The sequence below is a fragment of the Anguilla anguilla genome, chromosome 10, assembly GCF_013347855.1.
Source record: "Anguilla anguilla isolate fAngAng1 chromosome 10, fAngAng1.pri, whole genome shotgun sequence".
NCBI classification, from domain to species: Eukaryota; Metazoa; Chordata; class Actinopteri; order Anguilliformes; family Anguillidae; genus Anguilla; species Anguilla anguilla.
The window spans coordinates 23,280,823-23,294,173 of record NC_049210.1 but is presented as its reverse complement, the minus strand read 5'-3'; positions in this window follow the sequence as shown (position 1 = coordinate 23,294,173).

Here is a 13,351-nt window from a genome sequence, read left to right as displayed (position 1 = left end):
GATTAGAACAACAACTAATGCTGTACTTGAACAAATGACAGATTATCCCTTTAACAAAAAAATGTGCTGTGGACTTTTAAGTCCAAGTTAATTTGTATTTTGTTGATTTGTCTCAAAATAAAAGTCTGTGCATTTACACTGAACAGTCTAATGTGAATGAAATCATAGACTTGTACAAAGAATTAAATGTAAAATCTTGATTTTAATTACAACTACAGAAGTAAAAGCAAAGTCTGTCCATTTACATTGAAAAATTTTGTTGTGAATGAAAGCATTGACTTGAACAGAGAAAATTAAAATGAGGTCCTCTGACATCTGTTATCAACCCAATAGACACAAAACATAAATATATAATTGTAGCAGGGTGAATGCTACCGCTCGCGTATCGAGAGAGAGAGAGACAAAGTCGAAGTAATCACTTCTTTTTTATTGTAGCCAAACACACGGCTTTTTGTTCAACTGGTTACATAGGTTTCACAGTACTTTCGCCGTAGCGCCGTACTTCCTCCGTCACCAGTCCCCCGTTTGCCTCGGCGAACGCCTTTTAAAACACCCAGGCTCACTGTCAAGGTAATCAGCACATCGTTAAACAATTAAACAAAGAGCGGTGCTGATTAGCAACCTCTAACAGCTGTGGCGCAGAGTCCGAGAGCCGCCCCGCCCACTCTCTCTCTGCAGCCAACGCACAAACCACGCCCCCCTTATCACATACCCCCACCGCCCGACTTAGGCCGGGAGGCCATCCGGCCGATGACCGACCCCCCCCTTTCGGGGCGAGAAAGGAAGTCTGCCACCACCATCTGCGCCCCCGACCTATGAACCACCTTGAAATTAAAGGGCTGTAGAGCCAGATACTAACGGGTGATTCGCGCGTTGGCATCCTTCATGCAGTGGAGCCACTGGAGGGGAGCGTGGTCCGAACAGAGGGTGAATGGGCGACCCAGCTGGTAATAGCGGAGGGAACCAACCGCCCACCGGATGGCGAGGCACTCCTTTTCAATTGTGCTGTACCTCGCCTCCCGCTGGGATAATTTCCGGCTGATGTACAGCACCGGGCGATCGACTTCATCCACCTGCTAGGTCAAAACGACCCCCAGCCCTCTGTCTGAGGCATCGGTCTGCAGGGTAAAAGAAAGAGAGAAATTAGGGGTGAACAAGAGCGGCTCCCCACAGAGGGCTTCCTTTACCCTCTCAAACGCTCGCTGGCATGGCTCCATCCACTGGACCGGATCTGAGGCACCTTTTCGAGTTAAATCGGTCAAGGGGCTGGTCAGCTGCGAAAACGCCGAAATAAACCGCCTATAGTAGCCGGCCAACCCCAAGAACCTCCTCACCGCTTTTTTTGGTCTTCGGTCGTGGACAAATCACAATCGCTGCTGTTTTTTCCACTAGAGGTCGCACCTGTCCACTTCCCAAGTGGTACCCCAGATACCGTACCTCCACTCGGCCAATTGCACACTTCTTTGGGTTAGCCGTGAGCCCCGCCTGCCTCAAGGACTCGAGCACCGCCCCCCCCTGCTGCACATGCTGCTCCCAGCTGCTACTGTGGATGATGACATCATCCAAATAGGCAGCAGCATACGCAGCATGCGGACGCAGCACCCGATCCATCAGGCGCTGGAAGGTGGTCGGGGCTCTGAATAACCCAAACGGAAGTGTCGAAATTGGTACAAACCGTCCGAAGTGGAGAAAGCCGATTTCTCCTTGGACTTGGCAGACAAGGGAATCTGCTAACAGCCCTTGGTCAAATCCAGTGTCGAGAAAAAGCGAGCTGTGCCCAGCCGATCCAGGAGTTCGCCGACCCTAGGCATAGGATAGGCATCAAAACGTGACACAGCATTCACTTTTCTATAGTCCACACAGAACCGAGCCATCTGGCTTACCTACCAGCACGATGGGGCTACTCCAGGCACTGTGGGACTCCTCGATTACGCCCAACTCCAGCATTGTCTTTATTTCTGCCTGCACCAATTTCTTTTTGTGCTCCGGCAGTCGATAGGGACGGGAACGCACCGTCACACCCGGGGGGGGGGTTTGATATGGTGGTGTATGAGGTTAGTGCGCCCTGGTAGGAGAGAAAACACATCCGCAAACCGCTTTTGCAACAGGGCAAGGTCTGCTCTCTGGCTCAGCGAGAGATGGTTATTGGTTGAATTTGGTACCTCCGGCCCCAGCTCGTCCCTCTTCTGATCCACCGTCACCAGAGAGACAGCCACCACCTCTTTCCACGCTTTTAATAGATTGAGGTGATAAATCTGTCTTGCTCCCTCTCTATCAGTATGCTCCACTTCATAGTCAACTTCCCCAACTCGTCGTGTAACCACAAAGGGCCCTTGCCACTTGGCGAGCAATTTTGTACTGGAGGTTGGAAGTAATACCAGGACTTTATCTCCCGGTGAAAATTGTTGTAGTTTCGTCCCTTTATTATAGTGCCTCTGCTGACGCTCCTGAGCCTCGAGCAAATTCTCCCGTGACAACCGACTCAGTGTATAGAGTTTTGCTCGCAGGTCCATAACGTATTGTACGTCACTTTTACTGGGGCTTGAACCATCCTCCCAGCTTTCTTTAACCCTCTGGGGTCTAAGGGTAAAATGAGGCACACTGGTGATTGTGCGATTCTCTGACATTTGTGTAAATTTCATCAACTTTATATACAGTGATTCCAAAGTGTTTCATATCTTTGTTTTCAGCACAAACTCAGCTACAATAATATGGCAGCAGTAAGTAGGTCATAATCATGTGTGGATTGTAAACTGCTCTAAAAACACACAAACTGTAAACAGTAGTTTTGAACATGCACAGGAATGTTGTAATAAAACACACTTCAGTGTCCGGACCTGATGAGTTGTTCACGTCTTCATCGTCGCTCTCCCACAAATCATGAAGAATGTTGAGTCCAGTCATTCGTGCCATTTTGCAAAATGAAATGTAAGGATTGCCCGAGAAGACGTAGGCTATACATCTGTATGACACTTTATCCTTGTTTATAGTAGGCGCTCTCGCACATCAAACGCATCGCCCCTCCCCTGCCATCGATAGCAATTAGCATGTCATTATCTTGTGAATGTGGTCTGGGCGTACTTACTGCCGAGCGAAAATCACATATTAATGAGAAAAGCTTACCACATGGCAATGGTCTATTTGATCTAATTTTAAATAGCTTAAAACAATTCATATTATTTGCCAATCGACACACTGGAATGCCACGATTCTAAGGTTTCTGTCAATGTCTTTGTTGTGTCTGTATGATAAAAGCTCGCAAAGTTAATCATCCAAATAGCAACGAAAGTAAATTTAATCTTGTCGAGCTCCGCCGGGGGAGCTCTCGACCCCAGAGGGTTAACTAGGTCCAATATTCCTCAAGGCTTTCTACCGAATAATAACTCAAAGGGAGAAAATCCTGTGGAGGCCTGGGGAACCTCCCGCACTGCAAATAATAGAGGGACTACCCACTTATCCCAATTTCGGCTATCGTCGTGAACGAACTTCCGAATCATGGACTTTAAAGTCCTATTAAAGCGCTCAACGAGCCCGTCCGTTTGGGGATGGTACACGCTGGTTCTAATAGACCGGACGCCTGACAAGCCGTATAGCTCGTTTAGTATGCGTGACATAAACAAAGTGCCCTGGTCAGTTAGAATCTCTTTCGGGATTCCGACGCGGGAGATAATTTGAAACAGAGCCTGTGCAACACTTTTAGCTGAAATATTGCGCAACGGCACTGCTTCGGGATACCGGTCGCATAATCCACTAAGACTAATACGAAACGGTATCCCTGGGTGCTCCGTTCAAATGGTTGGATGAGGTCCATAGCGACTCTATCAAAGGGTACCTCTATTAAGGGTAGGGGGCGCAACGGCGCAGGACAGGACGCACACCACCGACGAACATCCGCCCAAATGCCCGGCCAATAAAACCGAGCCATTATACGGTGTAGTGTCTTATCATACCCTAAGTGTCCCAACATGGGGCTGTAATGATCCGCCTGGAAAACCATTTCCCGGCGGCTTTTTGGTACCAACAATTGGGTCGTTTCTTCACCAGTCTGAGCGTCACGACCCACTCGATACAACCTGTCCCTAATGATAGAAAAATAAGGGTGAGAAAGTACTGCGTCGGGGCGCACCTGCTGACCATCAATGCGCATTACTCGGTCATAGGCAAAGCGTAAGGTGTTGTCCCAAGACTGCTCGTGTGGGAAATCCTCCAGTCTCAACCTGAGACTCACCTGGGTCCGCCCCCCCCCTCGGCCGTGTCGGACTGCAGCCAACGCACAAACCACGCCCCCCTTACCACAATAATATAGCTGCAAGCAGCGACTAACGGGGGCCAAGCAAAATGGCAACAATTTGTGCCTTGTGAAGAGAGGCATATCTGTGCAAACTTCCATGACTGTAAATCAATCAGGGCATGGTATGGCTATTCAAAGTTCGCGTTTTCAATTGATTGCTGCAGCGCCCCCTGTTGACCGATCTGTGTAATTTTTTTATTATTGTCTGGTCTGACAGAAGTACTACCATACTGCAAAGTTTTGTAAAGATCGACCGGGCAGTTTGGGCAATTTTGCCAGATTTGCAAAAGGCAATGGAAGAAAAAATAATAATAGGAATCTCTACAATTACAATAGGGTGCCTACACACATTCGTGCTTGGCCCCCTAATAAATAACTACAAATACAATAGGGTGCCTTCGCAGCTTTGGTGCTTGGCCCCCTAATTATTTATACAGGTATGGGGTGTGGGCATCAGTATCAGTAGTGTATGCAGTGTTGGATGTATTGTTCTCTGGGTGAAAAATTTGGGGTGAGTATGTGTAAAGGTACTGCAGCTACAGACAAAGCAGCAGGGGGCGGAGATGGAAAGGTATCGTCTAAATAAATGACCAAAAAACCTGGAGGCGTTCATCGTTTAACTCAACTAGCCTCTGACAGATTTGTTTCCTGTCCAACGCATCCAATTTCTCTTGATGCACATGCCAAATGGCAATGTTGTTTAGCCGGGTCTGCGTAGTTGTTCTCAGCTATGTCTTCAGATGTCTGAAGGTGCTGAAACTTCGCTCTGCCTCCGCCAAGGAGGCAGGAACAACCATGAGCAGTCTTGCTTGAAACGATGTTGCACCTCTGGCACCATTTCTGCTACCTCTGAGGAAGTTGTACACTTGTAGTTGGCCTGGAACATTTTCAGCTGCGCTTCTAAAGCCATGGCATTCAACTCTAGATATTCATCTAGGACTGCATCAATCTTCGCAGAGATGAGTATGTCCTCTAATTTTTGCAGCCTTTGAAGCCCGTCCTGGCTGAAACGCTCAGTGCACTGCACCACAGCAGTGTCCAAGGTACTAAAGTACTGCATTCTGTAGTACGCTTGGGCAGTCAAGTGATGATGTGGTGTGGCTGGACCAGTGAAGCGCTTCGGAGGCATCCGTACCTGAGGCATCTTGATGGGCTGCAGGTTTAGAGATGTTACAACCTGAGATGCTTTGGAGTACAGACGGTACTCTTCAGATCTTTTAGCCTGGATGCCTCTTGTCACATGCTCTACAGCAGCCAGCTGTCCCAGATGTCGTTTGGCTTCTCTGCTGCAGAGTAATGTTCAGCTCCTCCAAGACAGCCATGACATCTTCTGCCAGAATGATGCCGAGAATGGTATTGCCCCTCAAAAAGCTGCCATGAAGGCCACTTGCTTTTGCAGACATTTCCATTGTGGTGAATTGAGACATTTCTTCTGTGGATGTGAGCACAGATTCGTATTGGGTGAGGACAAAGCGCATGGCTGGCGTTCGCACTGTCCACCTGGTGGGGCAGAGAGGCTTTAGAGATGTGTGCGGAGACGTGTAATCTGACTTTGCTATAGCGGTGAAGGTAGCCTTGAACTTCCCGGACTGATTGAATAAAAGGCCCAACTCATGCACTAACTGCATTGCATCTCTTATAATGAGGGAGTACACACAGGCAGTTTGGGTGATTGGGATGGCAGGTATGCAATCCCGCCAAGTTTCGGCTTGGCGGGAGCATGCCCCATACCTATACAGCACCGAGAGTTTGGCACTTTTCAGGGTTCCCCACAGAAATAACCACAACAGACACTCAGCCCTTAAAAACATTAAATTCTGTACATTCTCACCCCATTTCAACAAACAGAATTCATAAACAACTTTACATGTCCACACAATAAAGCCCCAAACTAAGGGGATTTTGCTTTTCTCCTTCTCATTCTTCTTCTCATTCTTCTTCTTCTTCTTCTTCTTATTTTTCCTGCCGCCAATCCCACTAACAACATGTCTCCCCATTGGACATTTTACCGACACCAGCCAAATCTTCACCTACACGACCCAATCAAAAATTCGCATACACACGCAAAATACCCATACCTATTTATTCTGAAACATTTCCTGTTTAAACAGCTAGTCTGCTGTGGCCTAGTGGGCAAGGTTACAGTCTTGGGAACACAGGGTCCTAGGTTCAAGCCCGCCTAGGAACACGTTTCTTTAACCTGCTTCTACCCTCACTAATAATTGTCTACCACTTATCAATTATTGCTTTTGCACCATATCTACCTGCCGTTCACCGAACGTATACACTGCATTATGACATACCGTCTGCACGTTCAGTTATTAACCAGCTACAATATTGCAAAGCCATATGGATTCAACGGGAGCTCTTCTGTGCTTACTGGCCTGTGTTCTTCTTTAAAACCACGGGCAGGTTTGCTAATGATATTTCACGCATTGCATAGCTATGTCATGGTGCTGCACTAACAAAGTCACAGACTGGTAAACCTCCGGTTGAAGGATTGAATCCCACCTCGCCCTCAGGAAGATAATTTCCTCTTTTACACTAACGTTTTCTTACGCTTATATTTGCTTTACCAAAACTCACTCACGGCCACCCATATGCATTTCATGACGGCAAATGTATTCCTTTTATTAAAAAGTTACACCACTTCACCACTCTGCCATTTCTACTAACTATATTTCTTCACTTGGCTACCGTACAAAACCTTCTTATCAACAAACGCCACGTTTCTACATTCATGTCACCTCGCCCTGTTCTCTGTCTAGCCACATACAAACTATTACTACATATGTACGTTCTGCAACTCCCCATTAAAACATTACATTTAAAATCATGACTCACTCATTATTACAACTACTACTACTGAACATGAGAAAAGCACATCTGTGCAATAGATTTCATGTTACTTAACCCTCCACTTTAACAGCTAATAATTTATATCGACTGTTATATATACCGTTCGATAAGGTTACTAAGCTCGCTCATGGTCACTTAATTTACTTTGCACAGTCTGTGATCATGTCACCCTTCACCTACATGCCCATTCTGCTAAAAACATATTGTTTCAACTACGCAATTTCATAATTTCATCCTAATTTCTCTCACACTGTTGTTATTTTCTCGTATGCAAAGCCTGCTGGGACATATGCGTCTGCTCCTATTCTCCACTATCAAGTTTGTCACAGCCAGTGTTTTACATATATAGCAAACCAAAACTGCCAAACGGCACACACTCATCAGACTGTACTAATTCACACAAGGGTAGCCATAATCCTCAACCGTTTCTTACAAGGTCACTTCGCATTTCTCACTCTCATAATAAAATGCTTTGCAAAAAGAAATGATATCTCATAAAAAAACACGTTTTCAACGTACAAAAATGCCAAGTTACTCACACATACAAGACATACCCCGTCTATAACTCATTCATTCAGACTGCCAAAATCCAGGCCTGCGATTAAAAGTATTGATATCAAAATGACTCCAAGTTACGGTACTACAAACAATATAGGCTATTTTGCCTCACCGAATTTACATAAGATATATTCCAAAGCAATGATACTCAATATTTTCATTTGATACATTGAATATTCTGCATGTATTACTAGTTTTATTTACTTTAATGTTATTATGCTGTTTAGCTAGCTATATAGTAAGTGTATAAAGAACAGTGTACAATGTACAGTAGTACAGTTACCTGAAACGTTAGCTATTGCCTTACTTACTAAGCTAACGTTACCTATTTAGGTATATACTTACTTACTGTCTGAAAAAACCTTGTATGTCCGGCTGCTGGTCCTGCTTTCTCCACTTTTTAGCTAACGTTACTTCCTCCATTTGTTCACCTCCACTGACTGACCAGATAAAATAAAAAACCTGTCAGATTACCATCACAGCACAGAACGACATGAGGTAGATTAGAACGTTAGGAGATCTGATTCTGAGCTTCTTCTATGGGGCAACATAGCTCAGGAGGTAAGACCGATTGTCTGGCAGTCGGAGGGTTGCCGGTTCAAACCCCGTCCTGGGCGTGTCGAAGTGTCCTTGAGCAAGACACCTCACCCCTAACTGCTCTGGCAAATGAGAGGCATCAACTGTAAAGCGCTTTGGATAAAAGCGCTATACAAATGCAGTCCATTTACCGAACATTAATAGCAACAACTACATGCTAAATCAGACAACCGAGTTGTGTGTGCTAGTTAACTAGCAAATGTTAGCTAAATTCATTGATTTAAGCTTGTAACGTTATTCACTTTTGGCTGACAAATCATACGATATCGGTCGAGCTGTGTCCCTGATTATGCCAACTCTGTATCATGCTTGCTTGCTAGCTAGCTAGCTAGTTAGCTAACGAGGGTAGCAAAAGAAAACAGACAGTAATACCTAAACATACTAGCATTTTAAAAGCAAATTTTTGAGAAAAGTAGCTTTATTAAAAAGAACATGGTAGTTAACGTGAGTTAGATTGGTTGGCATTCCATTATTGTCACAGTTGTCAATTGCCTCACGCCTGCTATCAGGCTGCTACTGGGAGTATTTTGTGAAAGTTGCCGCCAGTGCAGCAAGTACATTGTAAACATGGGCACAACCAAGTGTACATTTATGTTTTCCTTAACAAATGGAAATAAATTGAAAATAAATAGGAAATAACAAGAGACATATCCATTTTACAGGGTTCACAAAAGGAGGACATATTTAACATTTTGTACTGTATATTGGGGGTGGGGGGGCATGGTATTTTCTCAGTATTGGGGGGACACGACCCCCCCAAAGAATGCGTGGTTACGCCCTTGCAATGAAGTACATGCAGAGTACAAGATACAGAACACAGTGAGGTCCACCGTTACAGACAATGGCAGTAACTTCGTAAAGGCTTTCCGTGAATTCAGTGGAAACGAGGAGGCGCCAGACGAGCTAGATGATGGAGTGAGATTCGTGGATGTGGGTTCAGTTCTTCAGACAGAGGTAGATGAAGATGCCCACTTTTATCTCCCCCCACATCAACGCTTTGCGGCTCATACATTAAACCTGATTGCCACAAATGAGGTTGACAAGGCTGCATCACAAGGCCCGTCCCGGAAATTTTACCGAAGTGCAATGGGAAAATGCTCTTCAATGTGGAACAAAGCACACAGGTCAACAAGAGTAGCAGAAATGGTGCAGGACATTGCAAACATGTGTAAGAGCTCAAACAGAGGGTCACCTCAAATAATTCAAATCTCCAGGCCAATTATTGAGATGGTGCATCAGTATGGTCTCATTTGGTCCTATTCAGTCTCTCTTTCCAATGTCCATTTGTCCGAATGTCTCTTCCGTAACTTTACACAACCAACAGAAATTGATTTCTGTCACTCAACTAACTAGTCCAGTCACTGTTGTGCTGTATCACCCCAAACACCACCATGGAATTAAACACAGGGCTTAATTTAGAATCCTCATTCAACAAATGACTCCATGGATTATTCTCCACAATGAACCTCAGAATAATAAACAAAACAAAAAAAACATTGGCAAATGAATATTCACAGTGGACATCATCCCAATAATGATTATCCCAATGAAAACCGGTTACCTTTAACTATAATTTTAGAAACACTCATTTTTCAATTAGGCTATTTGACACAAAACAAAACAAAAATCTCTTGTGTGACAATGAACCAAGAGAGGTCCACTACTCCTTTAAAAGAACCTATTATTTAATTAACCAGCGCAACCCAGTGCTTGAACTCTTTTTTTATAACCCCGGAATGTCTGTTCTGTATGTCTGTCCGTTCTGTATGTCCGTCAGTCCATTCTATCGGTTAGAGTAGCTAGATATAGGCGAAACAGTTCCAGGCTACTATGTCAGTATCATCTCAATATCATCACTCGCTCATCTGTCTCAGTTCATGAGTGAACAATTCAAGTCTGTGATGATTACTCCAGAGAACGTGATCTTTCTGGCCCGCGGTGTTAGCCACAATCCCACGTAACAAACAGCCTATCAATGCTCAAATAGATTAAGTGTGTCACTTTTCCTGTTCCAAGGTGAGGCCGTCTGTCTCGCTGTACAGCTCCAACGGTCGAAATCGAAACTCTCATTCAATCAGGTCTCTGCTCCATCACCTCCCGTGCTTCGGTACAGTGCCTCTCACTCGGCTAGGTACACGCCGTATCCATCCGTCGGCTGGTGACTGTCTGTGATGTCCTTGCTTGTTCGGCGTTCGATGCAACCGTAGGCCACACTAGACTCTCAACTTTTTATTCACTACCAAATTCGTCTTGGGTACCGGTATACTGTAACCACTTTGTTATAACTTTCCTTTTTTTATGTCCGACTTGCACAATTTCTTCTCCCACGCTCACTCTACTCCAAACCCAGAGCGCCCCAGAATCACTTCCTCAATCAGCGCATCATGCGTCACTGCTCACATTGCGCGTCATGCGTCACTTATTTTGGTGATAAGGAGATCTCGTTAAGAGTCACCCCTTACACATGCACATCACTGTTCCATGTGTTATAAGATGGAGCTCTGAATACTGAGCTAGTGCAAAGCTTGTTGGCCTTATAGATGACTAGCTGGGGGAAATCTGCGAGGGTCTTGCTGTACCCAGAGTACACTCTCAAGAGCTAGCTTTTCTTAAAGAGTATGCTGCTGTACTACAACCACTTGCCTTCTCCATCGATCTTCTGCAGGGGGAGAAAAAGTGTTATCTTGGCTTTCTCATTCCAACAATCCTTAGCTTGAAGTCCAAGCTCTCTGAAAAACTCAAGTGAAATACACAGCACACATAGTGACTACAGTTATTGAGGCTATAAACCATCGGTTTGGAGACATGCTCAGCAGTCATGAAGCAAAAATGGCTATAGCTACCCTGCTGAAGTTCAGATTGTGTTGGCTCAGCCCTGAGCAGAGAGAGGACAAGTGAAGAACATTAGTCCAAGAAGCAACAGGTCTGCCAAATGCAAACCCTGCTGAGCTTAAAGAGACTGTACACTCCGATTCCGATGAGTCAGATGACAAATTTTTTGTTTTTGCGGATGCCACAAGATCAAGGCGGGCTGATGGAACAGCAGAGGAAGAGGTCAGAAAATACCTAGAAGATGCTGACAAGACTGTTGAGTAATTGAAAGCATATCCCATAGTCAAGAAACTATTCCTGAAGTACAATACTTCACTCCCCTCTAGTGCCACAGTGGAGCGGCTTTTCAGCCATGGAGGGAATCTCTCACACCTCGGCAGAACAGAATGTCAGATGAACACATGGAGCAAGTCCTCCTGCTGTGATACAACAGCCAGATATGCCCTAAGCTTAAGTATGATTATGGTTTCAAAGGAGGGGTGGGGGGAGTTTCCGGTAATTCTCTCTCTCTTACGAATTTTGTATTTGGAACTTTAGGAAAGTTGCATTGAACACTGGACTCTAAAGCTGCGTTTCCACCAAAAGTACCCAGAACTTTAACCCTACTCTTCAAGGAACTAAAAGGTTCCTTCAGCCCATTATTGTCTGCGTTTCCACCGTGGTCTAATGTCCCGCGAAGATTAGGCAAATTAGCCCACTGACGTATGAAAAAGCGACGTTGTCGTCGGTCCATCTGTCCTATGATTTCTTCTGTAACCCCATACTACCACCGAAGTAGCCTACATTATTTTCTAATAACCGGGACAGCCCGGAGGGGTTTATTCCACTTATATACAACGGGTTACCAACAATGACTATATATGGTTACTTTTGTATTTATTGATTTTTATCAATTTAATCACCTGAAATTGAAATGTTCTTCCGCGGCCGTTTGGGCATATTTTACTGTTCTGTCAGGACCACTGTCATTAAAGTAGAACTTTATTGACAATAAGGAAATACAGTTATGTTTGGCAGTATGGCTCTGTTCTGGAGATCTCCCGCCAACCACGCAGCCCGCGTGGATAAGGCCGGAAGGCCAGCAGCCAAACCCCCCTAGAGGGGTACACACAGAACAGATCCAGCAGCAGCGCAAGTTCTTAAAACATAGGGATGGAGCAATGCAATTTCTTAACACATAGGGATGGAGCAATACAAATTCTTAACACATAGGAATGGAGAAATGCAAATTCTTGACGCATGGGGATGGAGCTGGGGTGGTGGAGGGGATTTACGAAGCAACGTACAGCGCTTGCATGCAGAAGGAGCAGCCGAATGAGTAGAGGGAGGCTGTTTAAGTAGACCGCCCTGTTAGTGAATGTACTGTGATAGGCGAACATCACTCAGCTGAGCCATCAGCTGATTCAGCCGGAGCGCTTGACTCTCGTGGCCTGCCAGAACTACGCGATGCTCCATTTCTGTCAGGACCACTGTCATCAAAGTAGAACTTTATTGACAATAACAATAAGGCAATACAGTTATGTTTGGCGGTATGGCTCTGTTCTGGAGCTCTCCCGCCAACCACGCAGCCTGCGTGGATAAGGCCGGGAGGCCAGCAGCCAAACCCCAAAACAACCATATGCCAACGTGCTATTAATAAGTGTCTCCGGCTGATGTGATGACTATGTGTACGACCACCTGGAGGAAGCCCTTCATCCAGCCGAGCCATTCGGCTTGAGGCCGTCTATTTTTTTTTTTACGTGGATCAGTGGTTATGTGTACCAACAGCATGTTGGACGTTCCCCTGAGACCAATACTTAGATGTATTATTAATTAATAAATCAGAGGAACATACTATATGAGATGTAATATTAGGCTATGTGTACCGACAGCTTGTCGGTATTTCCCCTTGAGCACCGAGATTTAAACTAAACCGGGGGAAATATGCTACTACCTGCATACAAGCATGCATGGACAAGACCGGGAGGGGGCAGCAGCAAAAACCCCCAAAACAACCATACGCCGAAATGTTGTTAGTACTTAGTCTCCGGCTGAAGTGATGACTATATGAAACGCCATTCGGCTACCGGAAGGGCCCTTCATCCGGTCAGCTCGAGGCCGTTCTAACATTGTGGGTCAGTGGCTGTGTGTACCAAGCTTTTTTTTTTTGGCCTTTCCCCTGAAGCAAGAGTAAAATTAAACCAGGGGAAAATACTATTTGTAATGTTGAAGGCT